This window comes from Synchiropus splendidus, chromosome 4, assembly GCF_027744825.2.
Source record: "Synchiropus splendidus isolate RoL2022-P1 chromosome 4, RoL_Sspl_1.0, whole genome shotgun sequence".
Taxonomy (NCBI): domain Eukaryota; kingdom Metazoa; phylum Chordata; class Actinopteri; order Syngnathiformes; family Callionymidae; genus Synchiropus; species Synchiropus splendidus.
Window position 1 is genome coordinate 11685119 of NC_071337.1, and position 21256 is coordinate 11706374.

At 42.3% G+C, this 21256-nt stretch overlaps 1 protein-coding gene across 7 annotated transcripts in view; it reads left to right on the plus strand.

Moving 5' to 3' along the window:
* elmo1 (engulfment and cell motility 1 (ced-12 homolog, C. elegans)) overlaps positions 1-21256 on the plus strand; it is an 89372-nt gene that overhangs the window by 12963 nt on the left and 55153 nt on the right. Inside the window, exon 1 of one of the 7 annotated variants that reach the window (XM_053864048.1) lies at positions 16186-16409. The exons of the other annotated variants lie outside the window; for them this stretch is intronic. The gene's annotated coding sequence lies outside the window, so the exon portion shown is untranslated. Of the gene's footprint in view, positions 1-16185; positions 16410-21256 lie in introns of those variants that run through there. 7 annotated transcript variants of the gene reach the window in all.

The window sequence follows — 21256 nt, forward strand, 5'->3', positions numbered from 1 at the left end:
GAGAACGACGATGTCACAACTGGTCAACTATTGAACCCACCAGTTGAATACGGAACATGTTTTCCATTTGCCATCGTAAATCAGTCTAAGTTAGTTGGTTTCTTTGTAGTACATTCATCTTTTCCGGAGTTCGGTTTACAACCAGACAGAGGGCCTTAATGCGTAACCTCCATGGTTGGTGTAGGAAATTATTGATTACATTAATGTTGCATGTTCCTAGAAGTAGCTTTCAGTCAGAGCTCTTTTCCCCTTCATCGTAAATTTGGTTTATTAATGGTCATGAAGGGGGTGGTTTTTCAACAACAAAATTGGTCCCACATGGCCGAGACCAAGTCTAAATGCAGTTGATTCCGAGGGTGTGAAAATATGGTTTTGACACCAGACTCGAGTTCTACAACGCTTGTGATGGTGAAACACATTTTAACATGTTAGGAAATTGTCACTTACTCAAAACAAATGTTTTACTTGTTAAGACCACATTAATGTTAGTGAAAGAGGGAGCACTGAACTTGCCAGAAGTTTATTGTACAATTGCAAATGTGAGAAATCTTAGACCCTAGTCTCAAGCTAATTTTGTAATTTCCGCTCGCCTCAAATAATTCCAATGCACCTGAAGGCACCAGCATGTTCGAGGGGCTGCAAGCGAGCAGAGGAGCCGACAGATTATTGAGCTGTTCATTGTAGTTTTGGGGCTGTAGTGTTGGGGACAGCAAGATAGTTTCTTGTGCTAGTTGCTGCTTTCTGACACTGCTCAACCGTGCAGGTGATTCTAGCCTGATCCAATGGTCGGATTGTGTATTGATCTAACGCTCTTGAATCTACACTGTCAGAGAGTGAGACTGCAGTTCAACATGATCATGCCGAAGCTTTAAGAAGTCAAAAGCTGTGTCCTGATATTGATGGAGCAGTCATGATGGGACTCCCACCAGGGGGTGGCATTAAACCTTGCCAGTAAAACTGCTGCGTAGTTGGCCACCATGTTTGCCATGGATGTCCAATTATTAAAACCTTTTTGATAGTTAAGAGACTTGGCACAAAAAGAAGCTTTATTCACAAGAATGTGAACAAGCCTCCTTTTATCATTGGATTAGCTGTGGTTGTTGGTAACTAGAAGGTTGGAGCGTGTCTCCAACTGATGCAGGTAGACAGGTATCCCCAGGCGGTTCAAACACCGCCCTCTGTTTCTTTCTCATTTCATTGTCGCGCCACTTCACCTCCAGCGTTGCCCCAGGCGCAGTTCCATGTTGTCCTCTCACACCGTCACTCCAGATCTCCTGCAAAAAGAAGGCAGACTACACAAAGGCTGAGTTGGCGTTCTCTTACATCCACTTAGCCGCTGTTCGAACAAGCGTGCACATTAAGTACAATTTAGTTTAGTACTGAAGACATTCTCAGACTTCGTTCCTCTCACTTAGATATATGAAGTTGCCACGATAAACCCTGTTTTCTTGGAAAAATATGAGGGTTTTGGCTTCAGCAGTCATCACACTGTGGGGACACAGGTCAAGCGGGCATCTTGGTTGACTTGAACTGACCAGGCAGACAGGGCTGTCATCTGTCAGCGGGATGACTTGGGTCGGCATATGTTTATAGAAAGTAGGCTTGGAGGGTATAAATAAATGATTGAAGGCAGAGAGGAACAGGCGGGTGAGGAGTAAATTATTGGGTGGGTCCTAGCAGCGGGTACAGAGCATCTTTCCCAGAAGGGCAGTGTGGTGAAAAGGGCGTAGCAGGGGAGGACGTGGCTGCACATGGAGTGTGAACAAACATCTGTTCGAAGAGGAGAGACAAACTTTTAAAAAAAAAAAAAGCCTTGCAGGTCATTTGTTGTGGCTGTGTGCACTGGTGCAGTCACTTAGTGAGGTGGACGGGCACAGAGGTGCGGGGAGGGGGGAGTCTTTAGCTGCCCAAGACATGACATGTGTGCTGGTGGGAGTGTGCGGAACTACGCTTGGATTGATGTATAGCTCCAGCTGGGGGGTGGTGAGAGGGGCCGAGAGGACAGCTGGTGGAGTGTAAAGCAGAGCGTGTGTGACGGCCACAGTGTCTCCATTGTTCTTCCTCACTTGTGCCAGTCACAGTTAGTCGATGGCTGATCTGTGAAGTGACTGCATCTCTCTCCGACTCCTCCGGTGTTCAGCTCTCTCTGCGGAATATACTGCGACGTGCCGGCAGCTCGGGCAGGGAGACTGTAGCCGCAATACCAGTGGCCCCCGTACAGCGCTTATTATTCTTGCGATGATAGTCTTCAAGCGCTAACATAATTATAGCGGCAGCATAAAGGAGCCGCGGCGTGCGCACTATATGCTCTGGTAATGAGTATTGTTGAGAGCATGTGCTCTCTCCTGAGTTATGGTTTAATAAGAGCCGTGGTTTTTGTGCATTCCAGAACGATCACCGGGGACAGCGCCTTCCATTTTTCTTTTATTAAACCTGTCTGATGTTCTGGTTCCTTTTCTTTTCCACACGGGTTGTTCTTGCTCCCAACGTGTTCATTTAGACGCCCCAGAATTCCAGCAACTTTGAAAGACACCAGAGCACGAATGTCAACTCCGAGATTCCAGAATCTACTTGTCATTCCGTGGATCACCTTGGTCAGATTCACTCGGAAGTTTTGACTCATCGCTTAACCTCAGTCTTCGCTTGGACTGTGGGAGGAAACCAGAGTGCCTGGAGGAAACCCACACAAGCGCGGGGTGAGGATACAAATGCCTCACAAAACAGAGTTAAACGTCTTTTGTGAGGCGGCAACTGATAACACCACTCATTTTATTGTTGAAATTCATCTCTCGTAGTGTTTTCCATCACTGTCATTCTTAAGTGCTCCTCACGGAACGGTCTCCATTGAGCCTTTTGCTTTCGAATGATTTGAGTTCAATAAGCCTTTTCACTTGCTGCCGTCTTCCCTCTTAGTAGCTGAACCATTTAATTCAAGTAGGGCATGTAAAAATAGTCTGAGATCAATCCCAAATGTTCTCCGGCCCTTGGCCACCTCAATCTGGGCTAACACAACCCAACAGGGGATAGACGCGCCGCAGTCCCTGACACTATAGTCTGGGTATGTTTATTAAAAAAAAGCGGCTGGTCGTGATGATTCAGGCCCTGACACACTTAAAAAAAGCCATTAGCGTGCGAACATCAGACGACGGTAGGTTGAGCTAAGATGATGACATGACCTTTTAGTTATTACGTGCTTGAGTGGAGATGCTAATCCCTGAGGCTATTGAATTTAGCTAAGTGTGGTCCGTGTTTCCATTACGACGCGTGTTATGGAAAGGACAATGATGCGGCGGCGGCGGCGGATGGCAGACAAGTCATTGATCGTTTTCAAATGCCACAAGTCTCAGGTGTTCAGGGGGTTTTATTGCAAACATCAAATAAACTCCAGCTGGGAGTTTCAAAGATTAACGTTGAGAGACTTGTTGACAGTGGAACAGCGAGTTGCTGAAGGGTTAAGAACTCGGAATGTTTCTTGAAGAATCTGATGCTCGGAAGTTACAATCAAATGAAAAATGAATATAATAAAATAAAAGAAAAAAGATGTTAGGGTTACTCATCGATAGGTTAGATTTCTTCAGGTATATATATATTGACCAAAAATAACTTACTGGTTTCTAGTTTGGTGTTATACGTTAGCAAGACACAACTAAGACTGTGATAATGACTACTGGCAATAAAGTCACTGTTTACTTTCCATGATAATTACAGTAATATAAATGAGTTTTAAGACACTTCCATTAAAGGGAAAAAGTTTAGACACCCAGTTTTTCAATTGCGAAAAACTAGAAATACTAGTATTAGAAGTAGCTCCAGTCACCTGTAGAATTCACTTTGAAAACTGTAAAATGCTCCAGGTTGTGTAGACATTTACAAATGATGCCCCACATTGAAGCCATATTTTATTAAATAAAATACATATTTTAACTGTTATTTAAATAAAAAAGAGGTAAAACCAAAGTTTTAGATAGTGATGGGCATGTGAGGCTTCATGAAACGGTGTGCTCAGAAGGAGGCGCTCTTGGTTTAAAAAATGATTGGAGGTTTCATTTAGATAGTTGTTCAAAGCCTAATATTTTAGAGCACAGAATGCCTTCTAGTGAACTCTTGTGAAAATGTGGACAATTTCATGAAGCCTCACCAGCCCATCACCAGAATAAAAGTTTATTACAGTGATGGCTTCTGCCATAAATCTATCAATCAAGCTTTAGTTATGAAGCACTTTTCGAGCATTGTCATCTGCTGCTGGAACTCTCCAATTTACTCACAACCTAAAATAAAATCACCAAAAAACAAGTACTGAACAAATAAAGTACATGTCTTTCATGCTCATAATTCAGCATCCATTTATTACCAAGTAATAGAAAACTAGAAAAAAAAAAAAATCTTCAGTCTGGCTGAGGAACGTCTCTACTTCCAAGGTGCATTCCCCAGTTCTATTTCATTTTTGTTGCTGCCTCGGCTGCAGTTAAATAAAGGTTCTGTGTCCAGAGCTCTTCAATCCATCAACATCCTGTCTGCCTGGACGGAGCAGAGCTGCCACGCTGTGAGGGAGATAAGCTCGTGTAATGTAACCAAGCAGGCTGCAAAGAGCATCCTAGTCATTGGTGTATCAGCGCTGGCTAATCCTAAAGCCTCTCCATCCTACAATAATTCTCTGCACTGCACCAAAACATTCCCTTTGTGTCTGGATTCACAGTTGTCATTACCAGCCATTCACTTGTGGAGTGGCTTGGAAATATTCTGTGGTTTCAATTCCACTTACATGTCCATGCTCCATTCAAAATTCCCGTACTTCTGTAGAAATAGTTGCTCTGCAACGGAGAATTAAAATCAAATGAAATAATGGAATTGATCTGCGTGTTGGATTTATTGCTGAAAGTGAGGGAAAAATTTTAGGATGGGCTGCGGCAAGTTGACCCCTGATGGTCATTGGTGCAGTAACATCATGTTTTGTAACCGTTTTTCTTTTGTAAATGAGGAAACATTAAATGATGACGAAACGATGATCTGCTTTGAAAGATAATGATTCTAGTGTGGAGCAGCAACGGCTGTCGGTTTTTGCCTCAGCCAACTGAACTGTTGGTTCTCCTGCGCTGGGATAAGCCAATAAACCAAAAAGCATGATGCTGGAGAAGCTCAAATAAGTGGTTATATGGGGAGGCAAACACGTTTCATATACAGGGTTAAGAGTGAAATCATGAGGTTAGTACTCATTTATCTTGCAGTTAAGATAAGCCATGACTTGAAAGGGCCCTGTTACGGCCCAAGCCTGTTCATGGGATGTCATCAGAAGGACCACAGGAACCTGGCAGGATGGTCACTGAAAATAAAACAAGCTAAGAACAGGCCCAAAGATGAAAAAAGATATGAGTTGATCACTAAAATTTGGAGTTGTTTCAGCGAAAGTTAAAAATTTTAGCGCTTTCCTTTCTTTTAAAAATACGAGTCTCCCACTGACTAGTTACTACACTGCAGCAAAACATGCACTTCTGACCCAAAGGAAGGTACAAGTGACTGTAGATACATGTACAGACAGAAAAAGTCAATATATAGTTTAAAAATGGCATTTTTATTCATTTACATGTGCCAATGTGTTGAAAGTTCCTATGCGACTCATTGATGCTACTTCACTTTTGCCAGTCCCTGATACAGTAACATGTATGGAATCATCAGACCACAATATAACAAAAAATTCAAGATGTAATGTTACTTAAACTGCCATAAAAAATCCCCCAAACAAAACAATGTACAGGCTTCCTGGATCGATTTTCTGGAACAATTTTCTTCTTTGAACCACCCTCCCCTCAAACCATGCGGATAGAAACGGTGACATCACAGCCGCAACAACGCTCAAGGCAGCATGACTGGAATCTGTCTTCAAAATCAATGTAGAATGCTTTTTGTGATTTAACACTGTTTACATGAATGTAAAGAGAGATATGTCTGTCCTCTGTCTGCGATGTCTGTGGACAGATTGCTCTGGAGTAGATCAGTTTCTTCTACATTACATGTATCTTGGGTTCCAACTGATTCACAATACAATGACAGTTTCATATTTCATCCCAGAATTTGGCCTTGCTTGAATTCAAACAACCACACTGCGATTTATAATGGATAGTGGAGCTGTGTATTGAACGGCGATTCGATAGACATCCCGATACAGGAGTGGTGGTAGTATTTGTTAGAAAGAACCATCATTTTAGGGGAGAAAATATGTGCATTAAAACAAGTATATTGTTGTGACGTCAGTCCAGTTAGACTTTCGGGAAAATTTCGCAGTCCAGAAGAGGAATGAACAGCTTCCTTAAGCAACAAAATAACTCCAGTGTACAGTACCTTACTAGTATTTAACATGTGGCAAATGCAGCAGGACATCCAAGTATCTAAGTATTAAATATTGATAGCTGACTTTAAGTATCAAGACAATGTCACACAATCAAGTATCGCAATATTTCAGCTAAAATATCTAGTACTATGAGATATAAGCATATCGATATTTCCTTACACCCCGGAAGGATAATGCACAAAATCAATGACACAAGTGCGATGACTACATTTGACCACTGTTCCTGGAACCACGATGGTTCCCACAGTGCGCCAGCGTTAATCGCTGTGCCCTTTACAATATGCGTCGTACACCGCCACCACCACATATTAGACATGTGACTCATCGCAAGTGCGCAGCGTTTCTGACCAGAATCCGGGATAAAAATAATTTTCTCCACAAAAGTGAGTGAAACAAAGCGCTTATCGTCATTGTTCTTGCATAATCGCTGAAATTCTATTCCGGTAGCCGCACAAAAGCATGATTCCTGATCGACCGAGTTCACTGCTTCTGTGGGTTTGCTGCAGCCTACACCTGTCTTCTCTACAGCAATTAAAATTCAGTCATTCTTCCTTCATTTTGTTTTTTTCATGGACAACGATCAGTACAGTTTTTTCCTCATAACAATCTGAATAAACTACTGAGGATGGATAAAAGATGAACGTATGAAGACTGACTATAAGCTCAGGCGTAAATCCTTCCAAACTAAAAACAATTTACTTTATTATTTGAAGAGACCCAGCTGTGCCTCATGGAAGAGAGGAGTGTTATGGCAACTGATGCAAAAGCCTTTACACACTTTAATGGTATAATTGTATATAAACTAGTAGATGCACCTTTATTGTACAGATTATTTTTATTGATGTAGTTTTGTGTTTTCTTGAGTTCATTGATGTAGTTAAAGAGGGCCTCATTAGCCACTGTAGCAGGTTCGTGTTGGATCCACTGGTCATAATGCTTCAGCGCTCAGTGCTGCAGTAATGCGCTGAGATTGCTTACACAATCTGCAAATGAGTCCCATTCATTGTGACGCTGTTTTCCCAGCCTCATAACCTGGACTACTGTATGTCCGTGTTTTTATAGACTACAGGCACTTTTGGTTTATTTATATTCTGTTTGCCTTCTGTGAAATGCACCCACTTAGAATGAGGGGGCGTGAGACAGATGCAGCGATACGTGCGCTGCGCTGCCAGAGCCGGCAAGGTCGCTTCATGATGGGGGCGTTTTTTTTTTTTTTTTTCATTTGTGAATGAATGCTACACTGGTGCTTCCTGACGCAACACACACACAAAAGTCGCACAATTTAACAATGGAGAAAACTTGTTTCTGTGACTGCCCTCTCTGTAAAGCTTCCATTCTTCTCCAGGTCATGTGACCTGGCTGGGCTTTTTTTTTTTCCCCAGTGTGGCACTGAGCCATTCTCTACAGGAGCACATCCATCGGGTCAATGGGAACTTTTGAAGCGTGGCCTCATTGTTGTATGAGATGATCAGATGGGGGCAAACTCTGCTCCCACGCTGCTTCCAGGAAGAGCTCTTCTTGCTTTCTGTGTAGCAGTAGCTTCTGAAACATTCTTCAGTCATCAATGTCAGCAGACTTAAGAGGCGAAGTACAGTGGAACCTCGGTTTTTGAACGTCCCAGACTTCGAACGAAAATTTTCAGAGTTTTTTGCTTCAGATTTCAAATGAAAATCCAGAACTTGAACACCCCCGAAAAAAGCCGGAAAAAACATAACGTGCGCGGACCGATCAGCTGACCCATAACGCACTTTGTTATTGCGTACAACGCAGCCTCTGTATGCAGACGTGTCCCGTTAGCTACATTTACTGGCTGTTTCTTCTTCATATTGAGGTGTAAAACCTTTCCTGTCTCCACACTGTGGTAGAGTGTCACAGGGGAGGTGCTCGCTCTCCACACCTCCGAGGCTGGAGCGCGCACTCCAGGGTTTGATGTCCTGTTGTGGGCTGGAGCTGGGACAGGGATGAGGCGAGTCTGGGACAGAGCGTGACTTGGTTTATGACTTTGTCACAGCCAAACTGCACAGAAGCGCACATTCAGAGCTGGACACGCACCGGGCACCTCTTCACTTCTGGAGAGACGTCACTCACTCGGCAACCCCTCCCACATGCAGCGGCCACACACATAGACGAACAGCGCACCTGCAGCAGACACTCTACAAAAGCCCATTTTCTCGAACCGCTTTCTGGAACAGATTGTGGTCAAGAACTGAGGTTTCACTGTCGTTTTGATCATATGCTTTTCTGAGCTTATTCAGACCTGTGTGCCATCAACCTTCTGATCAACTCTGAGCTACCTTTTAATGCTCATCTGTATGATGGCAATAGCCGCCGTGAGAGAAGAGCGGCCGCAAAACACTTAAGGCTAAATGCCGTCCATCTTAATGATGATGTATTAAAATGAAGGCATGGATCGGGGTCCTGAACTGAGTCAGGGCGCTCATGAAAAAAAATCCACTGTGCATTTGGCTGGAGTCGACTGCAGGACAAAGTACTATGCCAGGAATGCATCATCATTTGGTTCGTTTGAGGACTGGTGGTGAAAGACTAGCCAGGACTCTTCATGGTTTCAAGTGTGTACACTTTAGCCTTTCTTCTTAAAGGGGTCCTCAACGTAAACACAACCTAAACTTTAGGAATGAATGGATGAATTACAAATAAATAAATTTGCTTTTTTTTCACTCAAGAAAGCCATAAAAACTAATGAGAAAATGTAACATCCGAACTACAAAAGTTGCTTCTTCTTTGTGAGGAACAAACTTGTTGCTTATGTTAGCATTAGCAGTAGCTACATTGTCACTGTTTGTGTATATATCTGTGATGAAAACTGGAGAGGGGTGGAGAAATCCATGGACAAAGTAAAGGCAAAGTAAAAACTACATTTAAAAGTTTTTTAAGTCGCTGACAGACGGACAGCGGTCAGAGCATGTGATGATTGATACATGTGAGAAAGGTAGTGATTTTTGTACACACACTTCACTCACAGTCTGAAGCTTTCACTGGAGCAAAAACGTCCTGCCACCACGCCACACATTTCTTTCCGATATTGAAGCTGAAGAGCTTGTTTGCGTTGACATTAAACGGATCATCCAGCAGGATGTTCCTCTTGTGATATCATTGAGCACCGTTTCAGAGTCTGGCTTAGTGCGTTGCTGTGCTGAATTCGTGTTCATCTAGAAATCAATTTACTCTTTATTCGCATTCTAATTCAAAAGAAGCCACTTTGTAGATGATATATGATCATTTCAAGCTAGATATTTATGTTGTCAGGGTCACGTCAGTGTCAGGAAGTTTCAGGGGATTGCTGACTATATTTGTTTAAAGTGTTTGTGAATAGAACTCATCCGGATAGGTTTCACAAGTGACTTCCATCCGGGCTCTTTGACTTAGAAAGTGGCATGAAACATACCGAGTCTCTGGTCTCACGCCATGCCTCACTATGAAATGTAAACACAGGCCCATTATGATCAGAATGAGTTATGCTCCGTACCCAATTAGTGTGTCCAAGGCTTTTTTTTGGGCCGACGTAAATGGAACTGGGCCATAATAACTGCCATTAATTGCACCAGAGTTTGTCCTGGTATGACATGTCTAAGTGGCTGATGGGAAAACAGCCCATTATCTCCCAGGGGTGTCTTTGGATTAGTAATGAATAAAGCGCTGATGCATTTATGAAACATTCCACTGAGTCTTTGCGGATCCCTGACGTATGTTCACTCCGGTTGGGGAAGTTGTGGGTTAGTTATGTGTGCGCTCTGGTCCAGGGATGCTGATGCTGGAGTGTTGAGTCAGCTGCTGCACAACATGCTGCATCGATTGCTCTCATCACACCCCAGACCCAGCACAATCAGTTAAATGCTCCTGCTGCTCGTGCTAGTCAGAAGTCCAACTGTTTATAAATGGAACTGAACAGATGAAGGCTGCGTGATGTAACATCTCTGATCCATGATGATGGAGATGTTGTGTAATGGAGCTCTTCCTGGCTCATGCTGTTACGACTTCTGTTTTCTTGTGAATCAGGTTTTACACAATTTAGGTGAGAGTAGTTTTTAGAACATGCCGGGCCAGAGGTTATATTGACATGTTATGTTTCATAAATAGAAATATCTCAAGGGCCGTACAATTTCAGGACTTGAACATTGTTAAAATGCACACAAACAAGTCTTGAAAAAACAATATCATGCTTTCACTTTTTCACGTTTTTCTCCTTTTTGTTGGTAAAGATTATGAAATCAAAATTCTTATGATTACTTTCTGTTATATTGGTATCTATTTATATTTTGTCTTCTACCTTCGTTTATTTTCTTGACCAGGACTCACACCAAAGGCAGTTATGGTTTGCGGTAGGTTTGTGCTGAAACGCGTCATTTGCCGTGAGGTATTGTTTATGCTTCAAAGTTGTGACATGATTCAAAGTCCTCGAACAGTGCTGTATTTTGAATTTTCACCCGCAGTACTTTTATTTTGGATGGACTTCCTATACATGTGTGAACGCTCATCTCAACTAAAGCTTGACCAAAACCTTGGCGGCAGCGCGGCTGGTTTGCTGTGACTTGTTTGTGTCTTCTACAATCATTCTATGACATAGCGGTGCTGCGTGGCACAAAAACAACATTTGGTTCTTGACTCAGATAAGATTGTACTTTTCATCGTATAAGCTAATGATCACAGTCTATACATTTTTCCGTCTTTATACTGCACTTTTCTTCTCTTTTTTCTTTGTTTTTGCTGCTCATTAATCCCCTGAACAAATGTATTCATTTAGAATTTATATTAAATGTGATATATTATTTTGATCATTATCTTGATAATGTTAATAAAAGCCAACCTATTGCTATCTTTATTTACTGTGTATTGATTTATTAATAATGGATTTAATCTACAATTACAAGTGTAGGATCTGATGTTCCCTGCCGTTCAGTGTGGAGACGTAACTGTTCTGTCAGTATGAAGTTAATGGGTCTATCAGCAAAAACAAATGCCACCCACCTTCAGTGTTACATAAAGAAAAAAAAATATGATCCAAGAAAGTTTCAGATTTCTGCGAGCATTCATTCATCTCCATCTGTGTATCCGCATGGAAATTAGGTCCTGAATAATAAGGAATTATTTAAGAGTCGATCTGCGGAAGAAATGCCAGTGTAAAAGTGGGTGTTGGACCTGATGGGTGCAGAAGGTCAGTCTGTCAGAGTCATAGCGCCTGCAGCTCCTCACATGCACTCATTAATGGTCACACACTTTCTCATTCACGCACACTTTAACTGCTGTGGAAAGGCTTTCAGGGGAAACGGGTAATTATGCACCTCTATTTCGATTATTTAGCTCTTAGCGCTGACCTTCGTCAAGCCTGATATTGAACAGTGTAACAAATGGGTGACACTGTTATTTTCAAATGTAGCGATAATAGATTGTGTTTGTGCTGACCTACAGTCCATTGTTCCAGTCAGCCAGGTAGGAGATGATGAAAAAAAAAAATCTTATATAACACCCTCGTAAACACCACCGGAGTGCTGGGAATTTAAAAATACTCTGAAGTGCTTTTATTGATGCGGCTGCTGTTTCATAAGTTTGCAATTGTGCTGAAATTTCTTCAGATGAGTTTCACCTGTGAGGTAAAGGTGCAGTTTGTCAAGTCCACTGTCCAGCTGAAATCTGTTGTCTGGACGTAAATAATGTTCACCCAACAGTAGTGTCATCTTTTAAGAACTTCAATTGAGTTTTACATACAAAATACAAAACAGAATGTTGAGCACCTGCAGCCATGTTGCTAATAGCATTAGCTTTTGGAGCTGAAAAGTGAGACTGAAGAAGAGGGTCATTCTAAGAAGAATGTGTGGATAAAATCTTTGTTGTCTCGAATTCACATCTATTACACAGTTTTTTAATATCACTGTATGACAATTTTGTTCAATGTTGTGTTTATACTGCGGTGAAACTTGTGACCATCTCCAATGTACAAGAAAAAAGGGTCATCATAAGAAGAAAAAAAAAGAGTCGTACTGGACTACTAGTCATATTTACGGGGAGATAAATTAATTTTATAAAATCCATTGCATCGCTCTCAACGTGACATGGAGCGGAATATAGCCAAGAAGCCAGCCGACTGAGAAAAAAGGAAGCAAACGGTGAATTTCTGACATTTATCACAGTGATGACAGTAAAAAAAAAAAAACATCTTTTAATCATGAGTAGGTAAATAAATATCACTGATCTGCAGCTGCGCTCACATGGTCCATCCCCTGCGAGCAGAGGTAGTGTTCCTGTTATTTTTCCGTGAGACATGTTTTCTTGTTGTTGTGACGCTTTATCACATGTGATCACACTAGCTTTCTGGCTTGTTCGGTGGAGGGACAGAATCAAGATTATCAGGGAGCATCATGGACGTCATGTGTTCACTCCTCTGTCACATCGGTCTGTGTGAAATAGCATTTAAGAACATGTGAAATTATATATTGTCAGAGTTGCTCAAGTCGTTCCAGAGCATAAGTCACAGGGCCAGTGAGACTTTGAAAACAACTGCAACCTTTAGTCTGATAAATGTGCAAGTCATGATTCAACATGCACAATCTGCTCCAAAACATTTCTATATTACTGTCTGTGTTTTGTCTTTGTCGTGGTGGATTGTGACCCCCTTCTTTCCCCCAAGAAGACAAAAAAAAACACAACTTTACATTTTCCGATAAGTGAGTTTTCCAAATGCACTTTTTAAATGTTCAAATGTGTGTGTTTTTTGTTTTTTTTTTGCTGGATTTGGCGCTTTACTTTTATGTATTTAAAAAAAAAGGTTGTAAGGCTGTTTGACAGAGTGAAAATGGAAATTCTTCTGCGAAACCAAACACGAGGCTTTTAAGCTTGACAAGAGCAGGCGGGTGACGTGTTGAAGACAGACAGGATGCAGAGCTTCAAGTTGGTCTCCAGAGTTTGAAAAAGAGAGGCAGACTCCCGCTCTCAATATAGCGTATTGATTGAAGCGTCATGTGAGCCAAATGATTGCCCAATAAGACTTCTGCTTTTTCATTCAGTGTCGCTGACACAGCACTTGGCGAGGGGATTTCAGTGACAAAACTTTGCTGAATATTGTCACCTCCTGCACCAGCTTTGCTTTGCTTCTACAAAAGCATACCTGTTCTTTGGCGTCCCAGAATGTAAGTGTCACCTGTCGATGCTGAAGGAAAGTTTCAGCTAAGATATGCGGGATGTTGTTATTTACGAGACGGATAGCAGCCACAGCTGACCTCAGACAGGGTGGAGTAAGCATCTTTTTCTGTGTGTATCACTTGCACAGATGGCCTTCTGAGCTTCGTGGCTGAAGTCATCGGCTGGCCGAAACACGAAATGTTTAATTTGGACTTGTGGTCTCGTGCTCATCGTCAGTGAGAAAACTATGACTCACTGTGTCAGATGTACAAGTGAAAGCATGTGTTACACTGGAGAGTCTTCTGTCAAGCCGTCCTGCTGGGGCAGCGATTTATGGCCCGTTTACTATCAAAATTCATGTTTCCATTGAAACCTCTCATTTCGGACTCTAAAACATGATGCATTCAAGACGGACTGTGATTGTCCTGTTGTGACCGCTTTAAGAAAGTGTCATGTCTATTCTTCTGGCCGAGCGGCTCCTTGCTGTGAGATAATAGATGTTTAAAGTTGAGCAAGGGGTGTTGGCCAAGGCCCTTAACTCTCTCAGTCTATTGTCTTCAATTTGGAGGAAGGAAAGGAAAGCTAATGGCAAATCATTGCTTATGTAAAGTCTGATATAGAATGAGTCACCTGCCTGCAGCAGCTCAGAATGTTCTCGGAATAGCTCGCATTACTGTATCCAATGTTGAAGTGCAACCTGTTGCATGTCTTCAGAACAGAAAAGGAAGAAATCATGACACAATCTAAGGGTGCTGTGAGAGATGGGTGTCATCTGGATGCTTTAGATATTGATACTGATACCTATCGATGCTGCTACCCATCATATGTGCAAAAAATATACAGTGGTACCTCGGTTCTCGACCACAATCCGTTCCAGGCGGCCGTTCGAGAAGCGGATTGTTCGAAAATTGAATCGATTTTTCCCATTACAATGAATGGAAAAAGAAATAATGCGTTCCAAGCCTTAAAATAGGCTTTTGTAGGAGTGAATGTAGAGTGTCTGCTGCAGGTGTGCTGTTCCTCTGTGTGTGTGGCCGCTGCATGTGGGAGGGGTTGCCGAGTGAGTGACGTCTCTCCAGAAGTGAAGAGGTGCCCGGTGCGTGTCCAGCTCTGAATGTGCGCTTCTGTGCAGTTTGGCATTTAGCCTTAAGTGTTTTGCGGCCGCTCTTCTCTCACGGCGGCTATTGCCATCATATAGATGAGCATTAAAAGGTAGCTCAGAGTTGATCAGAAGGTTGATGGCACACAGGTCTGAATAAGCTCAGAAAAGCATATGATCAAAACGACAGTGAAACCTCGGTTCTTGACCACAATCTGTTCCAGAAAGCGGTTCGAGAAAATGGGCTTTTGTAGAGTGTCTGCTGCAGGTGCGCTGTTCCTCTATGTGTGTGGCCGCTGCATGTGGGAGGGGTTGCCGAGTGAGTGACGTCTCTCCAGAAGTGAAGAGGTGCCCGGTGCGTGTCCAGCTCTGAATGTGCGCTTCTGTGCAGTTTGGCTGTGACAAAGTCATAAACCAAGTAACGCTCTGTCCGAGACTCACCTCATCCCTGTCCCAGCTCCAGCCCACAACAGGACATCAAACCCTGGAGTGAGCGGTCCAGCACCTCCCCTGTGACACTCTACCACGGTCCAGTGCGGAGACAGGAAAGGTTTTACACCTCAATATGAAGAAAAAACCGTCAGTAAATGTAGCTAACGGGGCGCGTTGTGGGTCAGCTGATCGGTCCGCGCGTTGTGTTTTTTCCCGCTTTTTTCGGGTGCAAAATCCAAAGCAAAAAAAATCATGAAAATTTTTGTTCGAACTCTGATTTGTTCGAATTCCAGGACGTTCTAAAACCGAGGTACCTCTGTATACGACATGAAAAGATGAGTTGTGTATACTTTTTATTTTGCAATAACAAGGTGCAAGAGTAGCGTCTGTCAGTAAAATTTTGGAGCCAAATTCCTGAATCGGTTCCAGTGATTGAGAGCCTCATGAGAGACCTCGGCATAGACGTAACAAAAGGAAACACAGCTCATGCTGGATTAATGTCACTGCAGTTGTACATCCCAGTTCGACCCTCCATCACATTGCATCTGGCAGAACGCAGAAATCGTGGTGCCATCTTTGTGGGTCCTGAAAGAAGTTCTCAGAATAGTATATTTCTCTCAAGTTTTTGTTTATTTAAGGTTACCTCAAACATTAAACGTGTGTTTTTTGGTTGACATATTCAAGGCAGTGACCTGTTGTGAAGTCTAGGCCGGTGTTGCCGAGACCCTTCTCCCACTGGAAATGCTGATAGCACCATTTTTCCTAAAACTCAGTCGGGAGCTGTTGTGTGACTAATAATGAGGTCTTTCTTACCTTCCCAGCAATTAATTTATTTTGCATGTTTCTTAAATTAATTTCTAGTCTGTGTTTTTGTCTAGTGCTGCTATGCTAATGCCATTAGCAACAAAGCTCCTGCAGGGCCGGTTGGACATTAAATGTATATCTTTTTTTAAATAACGGTCTTAATAAACAAATAATTTCCTATTTGTTTTATTGCTAACACGAGCTGACTGAAGGTGATAAGAGGAATGTGCATCCAAGTAAATACACTAAACTGTAGTGGTTTGTTCCGACTATTCTTCTTCTATAAACAACTGAGACCCCGCGACTCCTGGCCATCGTCTTATCTTTAAACCTTCCCGCTCCTTTTTCTGCTGCTTCCTTTTTGCTCGACAAACGCCCACTTCCTCCTTCTGTCCGTCTCGCTCACCCTCTTGGTTGCTTTTTAAACCTCAACTGACTCACAAACTGCTGTCAGGTCTTTGACTATGATGCTGAAATCGTTTCACTTCCAGACAGGAATTGATTCTGAAGTTGCTTAGAGTGGTTTGTCTCCTCTATTTCACTTGATCAGGGAGGAAGGACTTGCTGGCTTCTTGCTGTGAAGTTGGCTCTGAGGTGAGTCCTCACATCCTCTTACTCGACGTATGTTAGACAGGATGCAGCAGGCCTCGGGTGCGGCTGTGAGCGTGCTCCGCTCTGACTCGGTACAAGTCATTGTTTGCTGTCGTTGCTGGAAACTGCACGTTTCCAGGCTAATAATAATAGGACTTTTTCTCCAAATGTTCTTCCTGATACAAACCTTGAAATGATGGTTTATGAAATTGGGGTCTTTATTTCTCCATAAACTATCATTCAGAAATGATGCATGGGTCATTTGTGTTCTTTCTTTAACTTATCTCCTTGTCAGTAACTGCTCCCCTCAAAAACGGAATTTCTTCTGACTGGCATTTACAGCAATTCGGTGGCAATCAGAGCTGCACACTGTTGACCACTGAGCAGTCACCAAGTGTGTAACCAACTGCCTACATACTGTATATAGTTGAGTTCTTGGCCGGCAGGATTTCCTGGTTGCCACCACAAGTCAAACTCCCCGATGATATACATTTAGTTTCCAATGACTTTTTTGTGTCATTGTCATTAAATTTCCGTCAGTGAGTGATTTATAAATAAAATAAAATTAACAGTTTCCTGGAATCTGGTGGTTGGCGGGGTAAATATGAATTCATAGTTTACGACTTTAAATTCTTTCAGCCTTGTTTTTTCTGTCCAAATATCAGTCATGTAGCCTAAATCTATTTTTTACGTTTTTGTGTATTCTTTGAAATTGTTTTTTTTTTCTTATACGTACCTGTATACAGCGACTGAAATGCATCGTGGACTTGGTTTCTACTGCATACTGCACAGAAGAGGGAGTGTCTACTTCAAAATAATTTTAAGTGAAGTTGAAGGCCACAATGGATGAGGACACTGCTGTTGAGGTATTCGTGTTTATTGACTCATCTCTTTGAAGGTTAAACAGGTGGCGTGGCATGCATTAATACTAGTTCAAATATTTTTGGAACATTATTTAAAAATGATCTAAATGAACCAGAGAAGAACCATAACAATGCAAACACAAGTTGCTGTTGCCGTTCTGGTGACTGTCAATGCCAGGTTTGCGTGGAGTAAAGGCCTGTCTGGCACAGAACACATCTTTTATTGCAAGTAATTTTACTTCATCTCCTGTGTGCACTAAATGAGGGCATGACATGTGTGACTTGGTTGGTTGCACGACACGGGCCCGGGGGGGTGGGCAATTCACTTTCCTATGAAGCCACATTATATACTGCAACTGTGGTGAGAGGCCCTGAGACAGAAGGAAAGAATCTTAAATGTAACAAAAAAATGTGATGCCTTAATATTATACACAGCTACCAAAACACCCACAGTGAAGTCACAAACCATCAAACAACACAAGACAATAAATCACAGTTTTTTTCTCTGTTTTAATCTGTCAGAAAATCATTACTTCTTGGCCCTTTGCTGTCTGTACTGCTGGTTTAAAGATCAGGAGACACATGAGTCCAACCTTTTGAATTTGAGAACGTGGTTGCTGGTTCGGCATGTTAAAGATATCTTCATTTCCAATGTCAGGCTTTTATTGTGACTGAAGATTAACAGCAAGGAGAAACTTGATTTATATCTAATGGTTTTCTTACTTCTCACTGTTTAAGTGCCTGATTTTGGTCCAGCAGAACTGACAAAAGTTCACTTTACCTCCTCCTGCATGATATTGTATTATTTCGTACTATAGAACAGTGACAAGTGGCTGGGGTTAATTTGAGTTCGCTTTTCTCCATTTATTAGTTTGTTACATGTCTCAGAGTGTGGAACTTCCCCCATTCAAGTGTTGAAAGACTGTTTCAAAACCCAGACTTCAGCCTTTCCCTTTGTGTTCTTCCTTTATTTGTGGTGTTTTGTCAGCCCTTTGTGTTAGAGAGGGCTTTTCCTGTCAGCTACTTTGATATGTGGCTGCATTCTTTCACTTCCTTTCAGCGTTTTACTTTGGAGAGTTGTCTTGTCCTAATTTTCTTGGAGAGGGTAACACTTTATAAATAGCTTAATCGTAATGTCCTGAGTGAACTCAAGAGATTCGCCATGGTGCATATAATCTTACATCTTCCCTCTGGGGTGTAATGCGACCATCTTGTAGCTGCTCGCTCTGTGAAGGTGCAACAATTACTTCTGGCTGTTTTGCTCCACGTCGGTGGGCTTTTGTTTGAGATCTCGGGTGGGAAACGGTGCCCCTTACGGTCACAACACAACAGTCCTGTGGGGAAGCTGGGTGCCTTTTATTCAAGGCATCAGATGAAAAGCTCAAAGGGTCCTTCTGAAACTCAACCAGCAAGAGAGCTGCAGATGTTTTCATTTGATCTGCACGTTGAAGTCACATCAAGGTCTTCTGTCGAAGCGGTTTCAAGTTTAAAATCCTGCTTGATATGAAACAGATACTAAAGTCTGCAATGTGGAACTTTTTGTGTTTATTTTTTACTACAATCGATTTGTTCTTTGTTGTGCTTCAGTTACCTGGCGTATCCATCACGTCAATAATATTCTCTGACCTGAATTAAAGTACTGACAACTAGCTACCGCCTTTTATGCCGGAAAATGTTTCTGTCCATCATAAAGAGTTATTTAGCAAAACTATTCTCAGGTGTACAAGCTTTCATTGACCACCAACAGGAAATACTGCGAGCTTGTAAATTTGACCTTTAGTGTAGCAACACTTTAATTATTCTCAATTGTTGTAGTAATAGTTATTTGAATTTAACTTTCTTAACAAACACATTTGTTTGTCTTGTCCACTTTTTCAGATTTGGACAATGTTGTGACATGGTGTACCTGATGGAGTCATTGGCTTCTATGATGTCAGGTTATTTTTTTTTCAGGGTTCTGACCGGCGTTTTTTGGAGGAACTGATATTTTCCCACCGTGGGCTGGGGGGTGATTTTGCTCTTGTTGTCGATGTGTAGTCAAGTGTGACTTGCAATGTCAGCGCTGTTTTGTGGTCATTCGAGGAGGACTCCTCTTTTAAGAATGTTAAGGAGGGCTGCTACTCTACAATGTCCCACTACAACAACTATTAAAACCAATAACAACGTGAGCAGACAGTGGTATGTGGGCTTTTATTTGTTATATTCCGATTTTAAATTTGATACCTGACTTTGCATCTAAATGTATACAAGAAATTCTTTAAGGGATTTTTGTTCCGGAAAGTTTGTGGCATAATGACCATGCCACTGTCGGCACCCGGCACCAACATGCACACTTCCGATTTGATGTTCAGCTTCCATGTTATTTGTCCAGTTCAGATTTCAGAGTCCTCTGGCTCACTTCATCCACAATGCCGGCGACTGCACGTAGGTGTGTGTCTCGGGCTAATACACGCCCCCATACCTTCCCCCGTCTCCTGCTACTACACAGTGTTATAGGGTGGTGCTTTACTTCATTGCATTTCAAGGGTTCTGGAACATCATCTGCCATAACACCTTGTTATTTCCTTTAGTAAAAAATGACTCGGGTTACAAGCATCATGAGCATCTGTTCAGACTGAAATGTGCTAGAAAATCAAGCTCTGTATTGTGTTTATAGGTTTAAACTATCCATTTGTTAAACTGTTGGAATCTGTCTATCATCAGTTGCAAGTTGAAAGAAAGAAATTCACAGCATAAAATAAAAGATCTAATTATTTATGTAATCTGTCAACCTTGTTACTGTTACACAGCGCATATTTACCTTTCCTTCACCACCACCCACTGTGTACCCCGACCCTCCCCTCTCCACCAGTCGATGGTGTGACCCTCACATTACACATCATGAATTATTGAGGTGAACTGGAGAGCCGTCCAACAAATCAGGCACAGTCTCTGAGTCACCGTGTCCTCTCCCGTTACCCGCTCGGCATTTTTATTGATGGTTTAGCGCCTTCATTCGAACCTGCGGCTAAATATCACGTCGCCCTTTAACTGGGCGTAACGTGAGAATTTAGGATTCTCCCTCTCTTCCAAAGGAAATCAGATGTATTTACGGTCTCTGAGAGGGAAGAAGAGAAATCTCCAGTTTCAACAGACACGGGAGAGATTGAAAACATACTAAACCTGGACAAGATTTGCTGTGTAATGGGCACCTTTGATGTTGCACAATATAACAGAAAGTTGATCTGTGTCAACTGTACTGAAGCGAAAATGTTGCCCTGAATTCACCCCCCAGCTGCTTAAAACAACCCGTTTGTCAATTCATTTTGTTTAATTTCATTATCATAGACTCTTACCGTGAAATCTTTCTTTATTGTGTTTGCTTCATCTGTTTTATGTGGAAAAAAAAATCCGAAACATTTTTTTACCAAATGGCATTGTGGTGCGTACCGTTGAGTGTCAAGAGCTTTGTCCATTTTTGTGGGTAAAAACGGACAAAGCTCTTGACACTTTTCTGGACTGATCCAGTGTCACATTGGAGGGTAACCAGGCCGACAGGGTTAAGTGCCATGAGCAAACTCGCGTTTCCCGCGTGCCATCTGACTCAAGTCTTCAATGAAACACAATTTCTCCTTCGAGTGGTGAAATGTGAAGCGGCGGGGTCACACTGACTCACTCCACCATGGTTGTGACAAATATGACTTGATTATGACAAACTTCCCGGAATAAAAGAGGCATCTACATCTCAAACTATTGATGCAGTGGTTGCCATGGCAACGAACCCTTGCATGAAGAGCCGTGTGGAATATCACGGGGTGACTCACGCACACGTACCCAGGCACACATGCGCCAGAAGGGCAGCTTTGTTACGCATATTGTCTTTACATCAAGAGGTTTGTATCGATAAGTCGTATGTTTGCTAGTGGGGCGGCGGCAACAGCGGCTCCTAAGAAATTCTTCGAATCAGTTTTCAAGCTTTGTAGCTCACCCATTCAATATTCCTCAGAA